The sequence below is a fragment of the Zea mays genome, chromosome 5 (assembly GCF_902167145.1).
Source record: "Zea mays cultivar B73 chromosome 5, Zm-B73-REFERENCE-NAM-5.0, whole genome shotgun sequence".
NCBI classification, from domain to species: Eukaryota; Viridiplantae; Streptophyta; class Magnoliopsida; order Poales; family Poaceae; genus Zea; species Zea mays.
In genome coordinates this window covers 131,132,737-131,147,897 of record NC_050100.1, presented here as the reverse complement: position 1 = coordinate 131,147,897, position 15,161 = coordinate 131,132,737, and the positions used below count along the sequence as shown (strand labels likewise).

The window sequence follows — 15,161 nt, the reverse complement described above, 5'->3', positions numbered from 1 at the left end:
TGTGGGCCATGCATCCTGACAAAGTTGGGAGGATCACTGTTCAGTGCATGAGCGCACTATACCGCCTTTAGGCCCTGCAAAGCAATGCCATGGCACACCTCACTAGCCTTGCTAAGACCACTAAGCTCACCCTCGACAGCCGAGAGGACTTTGTGGTCGACTTGTCTTCAGAATTGGTGGAGAAAGACCTCCAGGTGGAACAGTTGAGCCAGCGCATCGCAACCCTGGAGTAGCAGGTGGAGATCCAGGATAACACCATTAATGTCTTGGAGAACCATCTCCGTGATGTGCAGGAGGAGCTTGAGGTAGCTAACGACCACCTGGAGATGCACCACCAGGATATGGAGGCAAACGAGGCCGAAAGCGAGGGAGAGGAGGCTCCCGAGGAGTTAGAACCAGCCCCTGGTACCAATGTGACTCCTTCCGGGATGCCCCCTTCACCCGCATCCAGTGTCGCTTCTACCACTCAGGGTTGATGGGTTAGCTTGACGCATTAGGAGGATAGAAACCCACGCGAGCTTAGTTGGCATCAGATTTGGACTAGGCTTATGGGTACTTTCCCCTAAATTGATGTAACCTAGGAAAACTTTTGGGAGTAATGAAGTGAATGCAATCATGTTATCCTCGTCCGATTTGATGTTATGTTATGACATTTCCTTTCCGTATGATATAAAGAATATTGTTCAGAATCGTGAATTGGGATAACAATGGCGACAATTTCTGTTTTCAAATGGCAGCTAGGCAGCGTCGCGAGCAGAACGAGCAAGTTCCCCCGCCACCTCCTCCAGCTCCCACGGTGCAGGAGCTGATGGCTCAGCAGAATGAGATTCTGCGGCAGCTATTGTAGCGCCAGCCCCACCCTCAGCAGTATGGTGGAGGCCAGCCGCAACGTCCTTCGGCCGCGACAACCTATCAAGAGTTCCTGAGCATGCAGTCGCCCCTGTTCACCAAGGCAGAGGATTCGCTTGCCGCCGATGTGTGGCTACAGGTTGTGGAGTCCAAGTTTCCCCTCCTCACGGGAGCTTGCCCTAACGACACCAAGACTCGCTTCATCGCGCAGCAGCTTCGCGGACCTGCTCAGACATGGTGGGACCATTTCCACGCCATGCTACCTACTGATCATGAAGTGATGTGGGAGGAGTTCAAGAATGCTTTTAGGGGACACCACATTCCAGCAGGGATTCTGGATCGCAAGCTGAATGAGTTTCTTGCATTGACTCAGGGAGCCCGCACTGTGCTGCAATATGCCCAGGCCTTCAACGACCTGTGCCAGTATGCGGGTTATCACGCAGATTTTGATGAGAAGAAGAGAGACCGTTTCCGCAAGGGTCTCAACACCAAGTTGCGTGAGCGTCTTAACACTGTTCGGGCTGATAGCTTCAATGAGTTGGTCAACCTGGCCATATCATAGAAAGATTGTATTGTAGCTCACCTGGCAGAGAAAAAGAGGAGAGCACCAATGTCAGGACCCTCAGCTCCACCCCAGAGGTTCCGGATTGTCTCCAGGAATCAGAGCAGAGGATTTTAGCAGCAGGCAGGAAGATGGGTTATCAGGCCGCCTCAGCAGCAGCAAGCACGCAACCTTTTTTCTGCTCCCGCCCTAAGGAACAATCAACCCAGCAGCAGTAGCAGCAGCAGTTCCGGCAGGGAAATGGAAACAAATGCTTCATGTGTGGCAATGTGGGCCATTATGCCAAGAATTGCCCGAGGAATCAGCCGAGGCACATGCCAGCACCAAATCAAGACAGAGGAAGGAAGCAGAAGGTGCAAGTCAGACAAGGGAAGCTCAACTTCACCACTCTGGAGGAGCTACCTGAAGGAGCACCCATCATGACTGGTACCTTTTCAGTTTTTAATTAGCCTGCATTAATTTTGTTTGATTCTGGTGCATCAAATAGCTTCATTAGCCAGAAGTTCAGCGTTAAATGCCAACTGCCTTTCTATCATACAAAAGGGTCTTTCATGATAGCAACACCTGGGGCAAAATTGCAACAAACCAATTAAATCGAAATGTGCCTATCTCACTAGGAAGTAAAGTCTTTAAAACTACACTCCTAATTTTGGGATTAGAGAGCATGGACATCATTCTCGGAGCTAACTGGACGACTCAACACCGGGTGGTGTTGGATGTGGCTGCCAGAGCTCTGGAAATCCGTTCTCCTACCTTCGGAGACCTTACATTGTATCTGCCCAGCCAAGAACCCACTCAATCATGTGCTTTTGCTATGATAGAGTTACCCCTGAAGAAAATTCTAGTGGTCTGTAAATATGCAGATGTTTTTTCCTGATGAGTTGCCAGGAATGCCGCCAGATCGGGATATTGAATTCGCCATCGAATTGCAACCGGGAACGACACCTATTTCCAAGAGGCCTTACCGGATGCCACCCGCTGAATTGGCAGAATTAAAGAAACAGCTGCAAGAATTGTTTGACAAGGGTTCATCCGCCCAAGTACTTCACCTTGGGGATGTCCAGCCTTGTTCGTAAAGAAGAAAGATGAATGCTTGAGGCTATGTATAGATTACCGCCCACTCAATGCGGTGACTATCAAAAACAATTATCCTTTGCCTCGTATTGATGTCCTTTTAGACCAATTGGTAGGAGCCAAAGTGTTATCCAAAATTGACCTTCGCTCCGGCTATCATCAGATCAAGATACGAGCAAGTGATATTCCAAAGACTGCCTTCTCAACCAGATACAGACTGTATGAGTATTTGGTAATGTCGTTTGGGTTAACTAATGCGCCAGCATACTTCATGTATCTTATGAATTCAGTTTTCATGCTTGAACTGAACAAATTTGTGGTGGTTTTCATCGATGATATCTTGGTGTACTCAAGAAATGAAGAAGAGCATGTCGGTCATTTGCATGTTGTGCTCCAACGTTTGAGAGAGCACCATCTTTATGACAAACTGTCTAAATGTGATTTTTGGCTAAAATAAATCAAATTCTTGGGTCACACTATCTCTCAAGATGGCATAGTTGTTGATCCAGACAAAGTGCAAGAGGTGATGAATTGGAAGCCGCCAACAACTGTCCGTCAGATTCGAAGTTTTCTGGGATTGGCTAGGTATTATCGAAGATTCATTCTAGACTTCTCTCGAATTGTGAAGCCCATGACTGAATTGTTGAAGAAGGGAGCAAAATTCGAATGGGGTCAGAAGTACGGAGATGCTTTCCACACCTTGAGGCAGCATCAGACCATAGCCCTCATGTTAGCACAGCCTGACAACAACAAGCCATTTGATGTGTATTTTGATGCCTCTGGCACCGGACTGGGTTGTGTTTTGATTCAAGACAATCGAGTCATCGCCTACGCATCGAGAGAACTCAGGCCTCATGAGCATAATTACCCCACTCATGACTTAGAGTTGGCAGCTGTGGTTCATGCATTAAAATGTGGAGGCACTACTTGATGGGAACCCACTACAACATCTATACAGATCACAAGAGCCTCAAGAACATCTTTACTCAGGCTGATCTCAACATGAGGCAGAGAAGATGGCTAGAATTGATCAAGGATTACGACTTGGAAGTACACTACCACCCGGGGAAAGCCAATATGGTAGCTGATGCCTTGAGTCAGAAGTCACAATGCAATTGCATGATGATGGATTCTCGCATCAATACCCTGTGTGATGAGTTGAGCAAGATGAAGATTAAAGTAATTCCTTCTGGTACCTTGTCTCACATCTCCATTGAGCCAACCTTGCAAGACCAGATAATTATGGCCTAGCTCAGTGACAAGGGAATGCAAATCATCAAGGAGAATCTTCATCAGAGGTTGGAAAAGTATAAGTGTTTTTGCCAAGACGGAAGGGGATATTGTGGTTTGAAGATAGATTGGTGGTTCCTAAGAATAAATACCTCAAGAATAAAATCTTGGATGAGGCTCATCTCTCCAAATTCTCCATGCATCCGGGAAGCACCAAGATGTACCATGATCTGAAGCCCTTGTATTGGTGGACCAGAATGAAGAGAGAAATAGCCCATTATGTATCGGAATGTGACACATGTTAGAGGACAAAGACAAGCCACTTAAAATCTGTTGGTGCCTTGCAACCCCTATCAATACCTTCATGGAAATGGGATGACATCAGCATGGATTTAATTGTGGGTCTGCCCAACACCTCTCGGCATCATGATTCAATTTGGGTCATTGTGGACCGATTGACGAAAGTGGCACATTTCCTTCCAGTGCACACCACCGATAAGGCTCAGAAGTATGCTGAATTGTATATTGACCGAATCTTGTGTTTGCACAGGTTACCCCGGACCATTGTCTCTGACCGAGGAGCCCAATTCATTGCCAGATTTTGGGAGCATTTGCAAGAGTCTTTGGGAACCAAGCTAATAAGGAGTTCAGCTTACCACCCCTAGACTGATGGTCAAACCGAAAGGGTAAATCAAATTCTTGAAGACATGCTAAGGGCTTGTACGATCGATTGTGGCAAGAACTGGGATAAGTACCTCTCTTTGGCAGACTTTTCTTATAACAACAGTTACCAATCTAGCCTGAAGATGGCACCCTTCGAAGACCTATATGGGAGGAGGTGTCGAACACCCCTCAACTGGTCTCAGCCTGGAGAAAGAGAAATTTTTGGACCTGACTTAGTGACTGAAGCCGAAAGGAAAGTCAAATTGATCAGAAAGAATCTAGAAGATGTTCAGGCCAGGCAGAAGAGCTACCATGACAAGAGAAGAAAACCCCTCCGGTTTGAAGTGGGAGATTTCGTATATTTGAAAGTATCACCGACAAAAGGAGTGCAAAGGTTTGGGATCAAAGGCAAGTTAGCCCCTCGCTACATTGGACCTTATGAGATCGTGGAAGCATGTGGACCCGTGGCATACAAATTGAAGCTACCTCCAAAAATGTCTGCCATCCACGATGTGTTTCATGTATCCCAATTAAAGAAGTGTGCCTGTTTGCCAACCGAGGCTATAGCAGAACCAGAAGTGGAGATAGAGCCAGATCTATCGTATCAAGAGTACCCTTCCAAGGTTCTGGATTGCAAAGAAAGATCAACTCGTGTGAAGTCGATCAAAATGTATAAGATCCAATGGAGCAATCACTCATAGGAAGAAGCTACTTGAGAGACTGAAGAATTTCTACGATCGAACTACCCCGATTGTCTACCTAAAGGAATCAGTACGTAACCATACCCCAGCCCCTCCCCCTGCCCTTCGAATCAAATTAAAAGAAGAATGGTGTCGGCGTTTCGAGACCGGGGGGTCCCTGGGCCGACGAGTGAATGTCGCCGCGTGCCCCAGCCCAGATGGGACGAGCGCGAGGGCGAGCGTGAAGGGGGGAGAGCGAGGCGGCCGGAGACCGGCGTGAGAGAGGTGGGAATCCCGCGGCCTTCGTGTTCGTCCCGCGCCCAGGTCGGGTGCGATTGCAGTAGGGGGTTACAAGCGTCCACGCGGGAGAGGGAGCGAGCGGCTTCAAGCGAGCGCCTGTCTCGTCCTCGTCCCCGCGCGGCCAACCTTCTCTAAGAGGGCCCTGGTCCTTCCTTTTATAGGCGTAAGGAGAGGATCCAGGTGTACAATGGGGGGTGTAGCCGAGTGCTACGTGTCTAGCAGAGGAGAGCTAGCGCCCTAAGTACATGCCGGTGTGGCAGCCGGAGAGATTTTGGCACCCAGCTGGTGTGATGTCGTGGCCGTCGGAGGAGCGATGGAGCCTGGCGGAGGGACAGCTGTCGGAGCGGTTGAGTCCTTGCTGACGTCCTCTTGCTTCCGTAAGGGGGCTGAGAGCCGCCGTCGTCACAGAGTATGCGGGGCGCCATCATTGCCAATCTGGCAGAGCGAGCCAGATGGGACGCTGGTCTTGTTCCATGCGGCCCGAGTCAGCTCGGGGTAGGGTGATGATGGCGCCTCCTGTTGACGTGGCTGGTCTGCGCCCTAGTTTGGGCGATGTGGAAGCTCCTCCGAAGCCGAGGTCGAGTCTGTCTTCTGTGGTCGAGGTCGAGTCCGAGCCCCTGGGTCGGGCGAGGCGGAGTTCGTCGTCTTCTAGGGCTGAGCCCAAGTCCGAGCCCTGGGTCGGGCGGAGCGGAGTTCGTCGTCTTCTAGGGCTGAGCCCAAGTCCGAGCCCTGGGTCGGGCGGAGCGGAGTTCGCCATCTTCTAGGGCTGAGCCCAAGTCCGAGCCCTGGGTCGGGCGGAGCGGAGTTCGCCGTCTTCTAGGGCTGAGCCCAAGTCCGAGCCCTGGGTCGGGCGGAGCAGAGTTCGCCGTCTTCCGGGACTTAGCCCGAGTCTGAGCCCTGGGTCGGGCGGAGCGGAGTTCGCCGTCTTCCGGGACTTAGCCCGAGTCCGAGCCCTGGGTCGGGCGAAGCTGAGCTTCCTATGGTGCCTTCGGCAGGGCCTGACTGCCTGTCAGTCTCGCTCTGTCAAGTGGCACCGCAGTCGGAGTGGCGCAGGCGGCGCTGTCCTTCTGTCAGGCCGGTCAGTGGAGCGGCGAAGTGACGGCGGTCACTTCGGCTCTGCCGGCTGGGGGGCGCGCGTCAGGATAAAGGTGTCAGGCCACCTTTGCATTAAATGCTCCTGCGATTTGGTCGGTCGGTGCGGCGATTTAGTCAGGGTTGCTTCTTGGCGAAGGCAGGGCCTCGGGCGAGCCGGAAATATGTTCGCCGCTGGAGGGGGCCTCGGGCGAGACGGAAATCCTCCGGGGTCGGCTGCCTTTGTCCGAGGCTAGGCTCGGGCGAGGCGTGATCGAGTCCCTCGAATGGACTGATCCCTGACTTAATCGCGCCCATCAGGCCTTTGCAGCTTTATGCTGATGGGGGTTACCAGCTGAGAATTAGGAGCCTTGAGGGTACCCCTAATTATGGTCCCCGACAGTAGCCCCCGAGCCTCGAAGGGAGTGTTAGCACTCGCTTGGAGGCTTTCATCGCACTTTTTTGCAAGGGGACCAGCCTTTCTCGGTTGCGTTTTGTTCCGGTGGGTGCGCGCGAGCGCACCCGCCGGGTGTAGCCCCCGAGGCCTCGGAGGAGTGGTTTCACTCCTTCGAGGTCTTAATGCCTCGTGTAACGCTTCGGCTGGTCTGGTTGTTCCCTCATGCGAGCTGGCCGTAGCCCGGGTGTACGGTCGGGTCCCAAGTTCTCGGGCTGGTATGTTGACGTTGTCAACGGTTCGGCCGGAGCCGGGTTTGCGAGAGCAGCCCCCGAGCCTCTGCACAGGGAGAGAGGGCGATCAGGGACAGACTCGGCTTTTTTGTATATGCCCCTGCGTCGCCTTTTCGCAAGGAGGAGGGGGGGAAAGCGCCATGTTGCCCTCGATGGGCGCCGAACATGGTGCCTCCGGTGAGCTGCAAGCGGGTGATCTGAGTGGACGTCCGTGCCCCGTTCGTTAGGGGTCGGCTAGGGGCCCAGAGGCACGCCCAAAAGTACCTGCGGGTGATCTGCCGGACCCGGTACCCTGGCGACGGGGTCCGAGGGCTCGATGCCTCCCTCCGACGGGATTCCGTTATAAGATCGTTCCCGCTGGTCTCGGAAATGTCCTAGGGTACCTCGGGAGCGCAGCCCGAGCCTTGGTTATGTGTCGAACGTACCCATGGTCATCCCTCGCTCGGCGTCTGAGGCGGCTGTGAACCCTTCGGGGGCCAGCCTTCGAACCCCTGATCAGTAATGGGCGCGGAGCCCGAGTAGCCTGAGGCGGCCGTGGAACCCTTTCGAGGGGCCGACCTTCGAACCTCTGACCAGTAGTGGGTGTAGGGCCCACGCGATCTGAGGCGGCTGTCAAACCCTTCCGGGGGGGCCAGCCTTCGAACCTCTGATCAGTAGGGAGGCTCAGAGCCTGGTTCCTTCACGAGGAAGGATCCTTTTCGGGGTATCCCCCTTTCCCGGTCCCTGTTGCAAGAGAGAGAAAGAGGAAAAAAGGAAAAGGATACGAAATCAAACGACGCGGCGTACCTTTACTGACGCGGTCATTATGGCGAAGGCGAAGCGTCGCCCGCTTCTCCTGCCAGAGGCGCCGCCTGTCCCGCCGCGGAGTTAATGCGACGGGGCGAGTGGTTGGCGGGGCGGCCGTTGCGCATGCGCGAGCCATTCGAGGAACGGAACACGGGCGCGTTGTCTTCACGCCGTGAGAGAGGGTTCTCTCGCTGCCCCCGGATGGGACGTGAGCTTGGCTGACGACGTGACTGCTACTCTTGCCCGCCTGCCACCGTCATTACTGCTGGCCCATTTTTGGCCGCACTGACCGCCGCGCCAGGCTGGCGCTGCTGGGTCGTGCGCTGGGTCGCCTCGAGTCGTGGTATTGGTTCCGCAGTCGAGGAGGCACGGTGGTGGCGCAAGTGGCGGTGCAGTTGCATGCACGAAGCATTCGGCGCGCCGGTTGCATGACGCGTGGGCCTGGGCCTCCATGCTGGGCGTGTTGGGAGTCGGAGAAGCGCGCCCACTTGGCGCGGTTGCATGCCGCCTGCATGGCTGCCCGCCCCTTTCGCCCGCTGGTCTGGGCAAAAGTGGAGGGTCACTTATAACCGCTGGGCGGTTGTGCGCACCGCGCACGGCGGTTTGGCTTCTTCTGCTCTGAGCCGGTTTGCATGACGTGTGGGACCCAGCCCCCGCGCCGCAGGGGAGGACCTTGGAGTGTGTTGGAGAAGACTCAGCCCGCGACGGTTGGGGCGCAAGTAGGGTGAGTCACCTTTAAAAGGAGGGTGACCCCCTTTGGAAGGCGACCATGTCTTCGCGCTCCCTTATGCATCGTGTCTTTCCACCTTTCAAGCCCTCGGATGGGGGATACCCGCCGTCTTTCCGCCTCATCGTTGGAGGAACGCAACTCCGTGGGAGTTGGTACCTTTCAGCCATCGTTCGGCTTCAAGGATTTTCATCGGCCAGCCCGGCTGTACCCCCCGCCGGCGGCCACCCAAGACGATGACCACCAGCCCCTGGATGGGGAGAAGCAAGTTGGGCTGCGATCTTGGTCCCACCCTCAGCTTCAAGGATGTTCATCATCCTCGCTGGGGTGGAGGCCGGGCTGAGCCAGAGCTCTACCTCCCGCGCGGGTTCGTGGGTCACCCTCTCCTGCGGCGTTCGAGGGAGAGGGCGCTCACTGGCCCCGCGGGCGGGTCGGACTTCGACAACGCGGGGCCAGTCGACGGCGGGCGCCGCCAGCCTTAGCGTGTCGAGCTCGTCGGCTTGGCCCCCGGTGCCCCCTCCTGCCGGAAGGCGGCTGCCGTGTCGTGTGCACGGGAGGGCCGCCCAAGACGTCGCGCGCTGCTAGGGCGGCGTTCGTGTTCTGGGGCGGTCCTGCCTTTGCACCGGTATGGCGTCTCCGCGCGGAGGTCGGTGCCCCACTTGGGGATCTGCCGGAGGGCTGACGGCCCCTGTTGTCGGTGCCGAGGTGGAGGTGGCTCGAGAAGTCCCCGTCGCCGACGGGATCACCGCCACCATCCGCGCTTCGGGCTTCCGGCTCTTTGTACTTGTCCTCGCCCCTCGAGCGTCGGCGTGGGCGAGGGCAAGATTGCAGCAGCACCCGCCCTGGGGCCTATGTTGCTGCAGTTCGGCCACCCGGAGCGGGGGTCGTTGTTGTTGCTGTCAGAGCGGACGGCGGCGAGCCGCCCGTCAGTCTTCTGTTGCTCCGTAGGCCCTCCCCCATCGAGTGGGGTTGTTCGTACCTGCGGAGGTGGAACCGGAGTTCCGTTTGTAATGGCACTTTGAATGCCAGTGTTTTTGTTCATTGTGGCTGTCGAGGCCTGAACATGTATGTAATTTTGGCACGGAGCCGTGTTTTTTCCTCATTTTCGAGCACTAAGACTCGCCTGTTGGTTGTCTGAACCGCTTCACCAAGCGTGAGTCGCTCCGTGTAAAGGTGACGAGTGAGGTATCCGTATCCCGGAGGCGTAGGAGTCCCTCGGCTCGGTCGGCCTTGTTGTCCGAGGCTCCTCTCGCTTAGTTAAAGGGACCCCTTGGCCGCTCTTGGATGAGCCGAGGCCAGGGGTAGCGGCATCAGCATGAACAGGGGTAGAGTTGGCTCGAAAAGGAAACCCGGTTGGCCGGAGCCTGGCCGGGTCGTCCGTTAGCGGGACCGACGCCGGAGTTGACCAGCTGAGGCCTTGGGTCGGGCTGACGCCCTTGGAGGACGGCTGGCCGAGGCCCCGGGGTGACCGGTTGAGCCGCCTGCTCGGGCCGGATTCCCGGAGAATACCCTGGCAGCGATTGCCCGGGCGTGGTGATGACGTTGTCCTTTAGAGTGGAGATCCTCGGACCGCGTCGCCGTCCGAGGCTAGGTCGGACCTCGCCGAAGGTGTCGTCGATGCCGAGGGTGCTGCTGCCCCCTTCCAGCGTCAAGACCCGAGCCTGCAGGATCGGATTGTCTTGTAGCGTGTGTTTCTTGCGGCCGCCGAGGCCAAAACACACCCTCGCTGTGTTGTAAAGTTGCGTCTCTTTTCCTCTTGTTTCGAGTATCTGGACTTTTTTGTCGGTAACAGGGATGTTTGTGCGAGCGAGAGTTGCTTCTCGCGGAAGGTGATGAGTGAGGTACCGTATCTCAGAGGCGTAGGAGTCCCTCGGCTCGGTCGGCCTTGCCGCTTACGCGCACTCTTACCCGTCCATGGGGCTCTGTCACCGACGTTGTCGAGAAGGCTCGAAGGATCGCTTCGGCAGAAGAGCTTCCGAACGTGAAGACTTGTTCGGTCCGCGGAATCACTTATCCGAACGTGAGTTACTTATCGCAGAAGGTGATGAGTGAGGTATCCGTATCCCGGAGGCGTAGGAGTCCCTCGGCTCGGTCAGCCTTGGCTGCTTACGTGTACTCCGTCGTTTTCAGGATCCACTTTTCGAAGTAGTCAAAGAGCACGAAAGACATTCTGGCAGAAAAGATCTTTCTTCGAGGAAAATTTCGACGCAGAGGGGGTTCCCCCCCTTTTAGCCCCCGAGGGAGGGTCGGGCTTTGCCGAGGCGAGGCCGACCCTTCCTTGATGACTAAACTTTGCGTGGGTGCGAGGTATATGAACAACTTGAAAATATCTTAAGGGTAGAAGCGACGTAGCTGTTGGATGTTCCAAGCGTTGTCGTAGACCTCGCCTTGACTATTGGCCAACTTGTACGTTCCAGGCTTCAGAACCTTGGCGATGACGAACGGTCCCTCCCAGGGGGGCGTGAGCTTGTGCCTCCCTCGGGCGTCTTGTCGCAGCAGAAGCACCAGGTCGCCCACCTGGAGGCCTCGGGACCGGACCCCTCGGGCGTGGTAGCGTCGCAGGGACTGCTGGTACCGCGCCGAGTGTAGTAAGGCCTTGTCCCGAGCCTCCTCCAGCTGGTCCTGCGAGTCTTCTCGGCTAGCTTGGTTGCTTTGATCGGTGTAGGCCCTTGTCCTCGGGGAGCCGTATTCCAGGTCTGTGGGCAAGACGGCCTCGGACCCGTAGACTAGGAAGAACGACGTGAAGCCCGTGGCTCGGCTCAGCGTTGTCCTCAGGCTCCAGACCACCGAGGGGAGTTCCTTCATCCATCGCTTGCCGAACTTGTTGAGGTCGTTGTAGATCCGAGGCTTGAGCCCTTGTAGAATCATGTCGTTGGCACGCTCTACTTGCCCATTTGACATGGGATGAGCCACGGTGGCCCAGTCCACCCGGATGTGGTGATCCTCACAGAAGTCCAAGAACTTTCTGCCGGTGAACTGGGTGCCGTTGTCGGTGATGATGGAGTTCGGGACCCCGAAGCGATGGATGATGTTGGTGAAGAACGCCACCGCCTGCTCGGACCTGATGCTGTTCAGGGGTCGGACCTCGATCCACTTGGAGAATTTGTCGATGGCGACCAGCAGGTGCGTGTAGCCCCCGGGTGCCTTCTGCAAGGGGCCGACGAGATCCAGACCCCACACAACGAAAGGCCAGGTGATGGGTATCGTCTGCAGAGCCTGAGCGGGCAGGTGGGTCTGCCTCGCGTAGAATTGACACCCTTCGCAGGTGCGGACAATTCTAGTGGCGTCGGCCACCGCCGTCGGCCAGTAGAAGCCTTGTCGGAAAGCATTCCCGACAAGGGCTCGAGGCGCTGCGTGATGGCCGCAAGCCCCCGAGTGTATCTCTCGCAGGAGTTCCTGACCTTCGGCGACGGAGATGCATCGCTGGAGGATGCCAGAGGTGCTGCGGTGGTAGAGCTCCTTCTCATCGCCCAGCAAGGCGAACGACTTGGCGCGCCGCGCCACCCGCTGAGCCTCGGCTCGGTCGAGGGGTAGCTCTCCTTGGTGGAGATATTGCAGGTACGGGGTCTGCCAGTTTCGATCAGGCGTGACCCCGCTTCGCTCCTCCTCGACGCGCAGTGCCTCACCCTCGGGGGCCGAGGGTACCTCGAGCTGAACCGAGGGTGCCTCGGGCCGAGATGAGGGTGCCTCGGGCTATGCCGAGGATACCTCGGGCTGGGCCGAGGGTACCTCGGACTGGGCCGAGGGCGCCTCAGGCTCGGGCGAGTCGTCGATCCTGACGGAGGGTTGATGCAGATCCCGGGAGAAGACGTCCGGGGGAACCGTTGTTCGCCCCGAGGCTATTTTAGCCAGCTCGTCCGCAGTCTCGTTGTAGCGCCGAGCGATGTGGTTGAGCTCGAGCCCGTAGAACTTGTCTTCCAAGCGCCGAACCTCATCGCAGTAGGCTTCCATCTTCGGGTCGCGGCAGTGGGAGTTCTTCATGACTTGGTCGATGACGAGCTGCGAGTCACCGCGGGCGTCGAGGCGCCGGACCCCTAGCTCGATGGCGATCCGCAACCCGTTGACCAGAGCCTCATACTCTGCCACATTGTTGGATGCCGGGAAATGGAGGCGTAGCACATAGCGTATGTGTTTCCCGAGGGGCGAGATGAAGAGTAGGCCTGCGCCGGCTCCCGTCTTCATCAACGACCCGTCGAAAAACATGGTCCAGAGCTCTGGTTGGATCGGAGTCGTCGGTAGCTGGGTGTCGACCCATTCGGCCATGAAGTCCGCCAAGACCTAGGACTTGATGGCCTTCCGGGGGGCGAACGAGATTGTCTCGCCCATGATTTCCACCGCCCACTTTGCAATCCTACCCGAGGCCTCTCGGCACTGGATGATCTCCCCCAGGGGGAAGGATGACACCACAGTTACCGGATGAGACTCGAAGTAGTGTCGCAACTTCCGCCGTGTCAGGATCACTGCATACAGCAGCTTCTGAACTTGTGGGTAGCGGATCTTGGTTTCGGATAGTACTTCGCTGACGAAGTAAACTGGCCTCTGAACGGGCAATGCATGCCCCTCTTCTTGCCTCTCGACCACAATCGCGGCGCTAACCACCTGAGTGGTAGCGGCGACGTAGACCAAAAGGGCTTCTCCGGCAGCTGGAGGCACCAAGATAGGCGCCTTTGTGAGGAGCGCCTTCAAGTTCCCGAGAGCTTACTCGGCCTCAGGGGTCCAAGTGAAGCACTCGGCCTTCCTTAAGAGGCGGTACAGAGGTAGACCTCTTTCGCCGAGGCGTGAGATGAAGCGGCTCAGAGCCGCGAGACATCCCATGACCCTCTGTACGCCTTTCAAGTCCTTGATGGGCACCATGCTGGTGATGGCTGCGATCTTCTCTGGGTTGGCTTCGATGCCCCGCTCGGAGACGATGAACCCCAAGAGCATGCCTCGGGGCACCCCGAAGACACACTTCTCGGGATTGAGCTTGACGCCTTTCGCCTTCAGACATCGGAACGTCACTTCAAGGTCGGAAAGGAGGTCGGAAGCCTTCCTCGTCTTGACTACGATGTCATCGACGTAGGCCTCGACCGTGCGGCCAATGTGTTCGCCGAACACATGGTTCATGCACCGCTGGTACGTCGCGCCCGCATTCCTCAAGCCGAACGGCATGGTGACATAGCAGTACATGCCGAAGGGTGTGATGAAAGAAGTCGCGAGCTGGTCGGACTCTTTCATCCTGATTTGATGATACCCTGAGTAGGCATCGAGGAAAGACAGGGTTTCGCACCTAGCAGTGGAATCCACGATTTGATCGATGCGAGGCAGAGGGTAGGGAACCTTCGGACATGCTTTGTTGAGACCAGTGTAGTCTACACACATCCGCCATTTCCCCCCTTTCTTTCTCACAAGCACAGGGTTGGCAAGCCATTCGGGATGGAATACCTCTTTGATGAACCCTGCCGCCATTAGCTTGTGGATCTCCTCGCCTATGGCTCTGCGCTTCTCCTCGTCGAATCGGCGCAGAGGCTGCTTGACGGGTCGGGCTCCGGCTTGAATGTCCAGCGAGTGCTCGGCGACATCCCTCGGTATGCCGGGCATGTCCGAGGGACTCCACGCGAAGACGTCGGCGTTCGCGCGGAGAAAGTCGACGAGCACTGCTCCCTATTTGGGATCGAGCCCGGAGCCGATCCGGATCTGCTTGGAGGCGTCGCCGCTGGGGCCGAGGGGGACGGCCTTAACCGTCTCCACTGGCTCGAAGTTGTCGGCATGATGTTTCACGTCTGGCACCTCCTTAGAGAGGCTTTCCAGGTCGGCGATGAGGGCCTCGGACTCGGCGAGGGCCTCGGCGTACTCCACGCACTCCACGTTGCATTCGAACGCGTGTTTGTACGTGGGGCCGACGGTGATGACCCCGTTGGGGCCCAGCATCTTGAGCTTCAGGTAGGTGTAGTTGGGGACGGCCATGAACTTCTCGTAGCATGGTCTTCCCAGTACTGCGTGGTAGGTTCCTCGAAACCCGACCACCTCGAACGTCTGGGTCTCCCTTCGGAAGTTGGAGGGTGTTCCGAAGCAGACGGGAAGGTCGAGTCGTCCGAGGGGCTGGACGCGCTTCCCGGGAATGATCCCATGGAAGGGCGCAGCGCCTGCACGGACGGAGGACAGATCGACACGCAGGAGCCCGAGGGTCTCGGCGTAGATGATGTTGAGGCCGCTGCCTCCGTCCATGAGGACCTTGGTGAGCCTGACGTCGCCGATGACGGGGTCGACGACGAGCGGGTATTTCCCCGGGCTCGGCACGTGGTTGGGGTGGTCGGCTTGGTCGAAGGTGATGGGCTTGTCGGACCAGTCTAGGTAGACTGGCGCCACCACCTTCACCGAGCAGACCTCCCGGCGCTCTTGTTTGCGGTGCCGAGCCGAGGCATTCGCCGCTTGCCCACCGTAGATCATGAAGCAGTCGCGGACCTCGGGGAACTCTCCTGCTTGGTGATCTTCCTTCTTGTCATCGTCGCGGGCCCTGCCACCCTCCGCGGGTGGCCCGGCCCTGTGGAAG

General features: G+C 56.9%; 1 long non-coding RNA gene across 1 annotated transcript in view; it reads right to left on the bottom strand.

Moving 5' to 3' along the window:
- Window positions 1-15,161, bottom strand: part of LOC103626884 (uncharacterized) — a 32,514-nt gene that overhangs the window by 6,148 nt on the left and 11,205 nt on the right. The gene's annotated exons all lie outside the window — the stretch shown is intronic.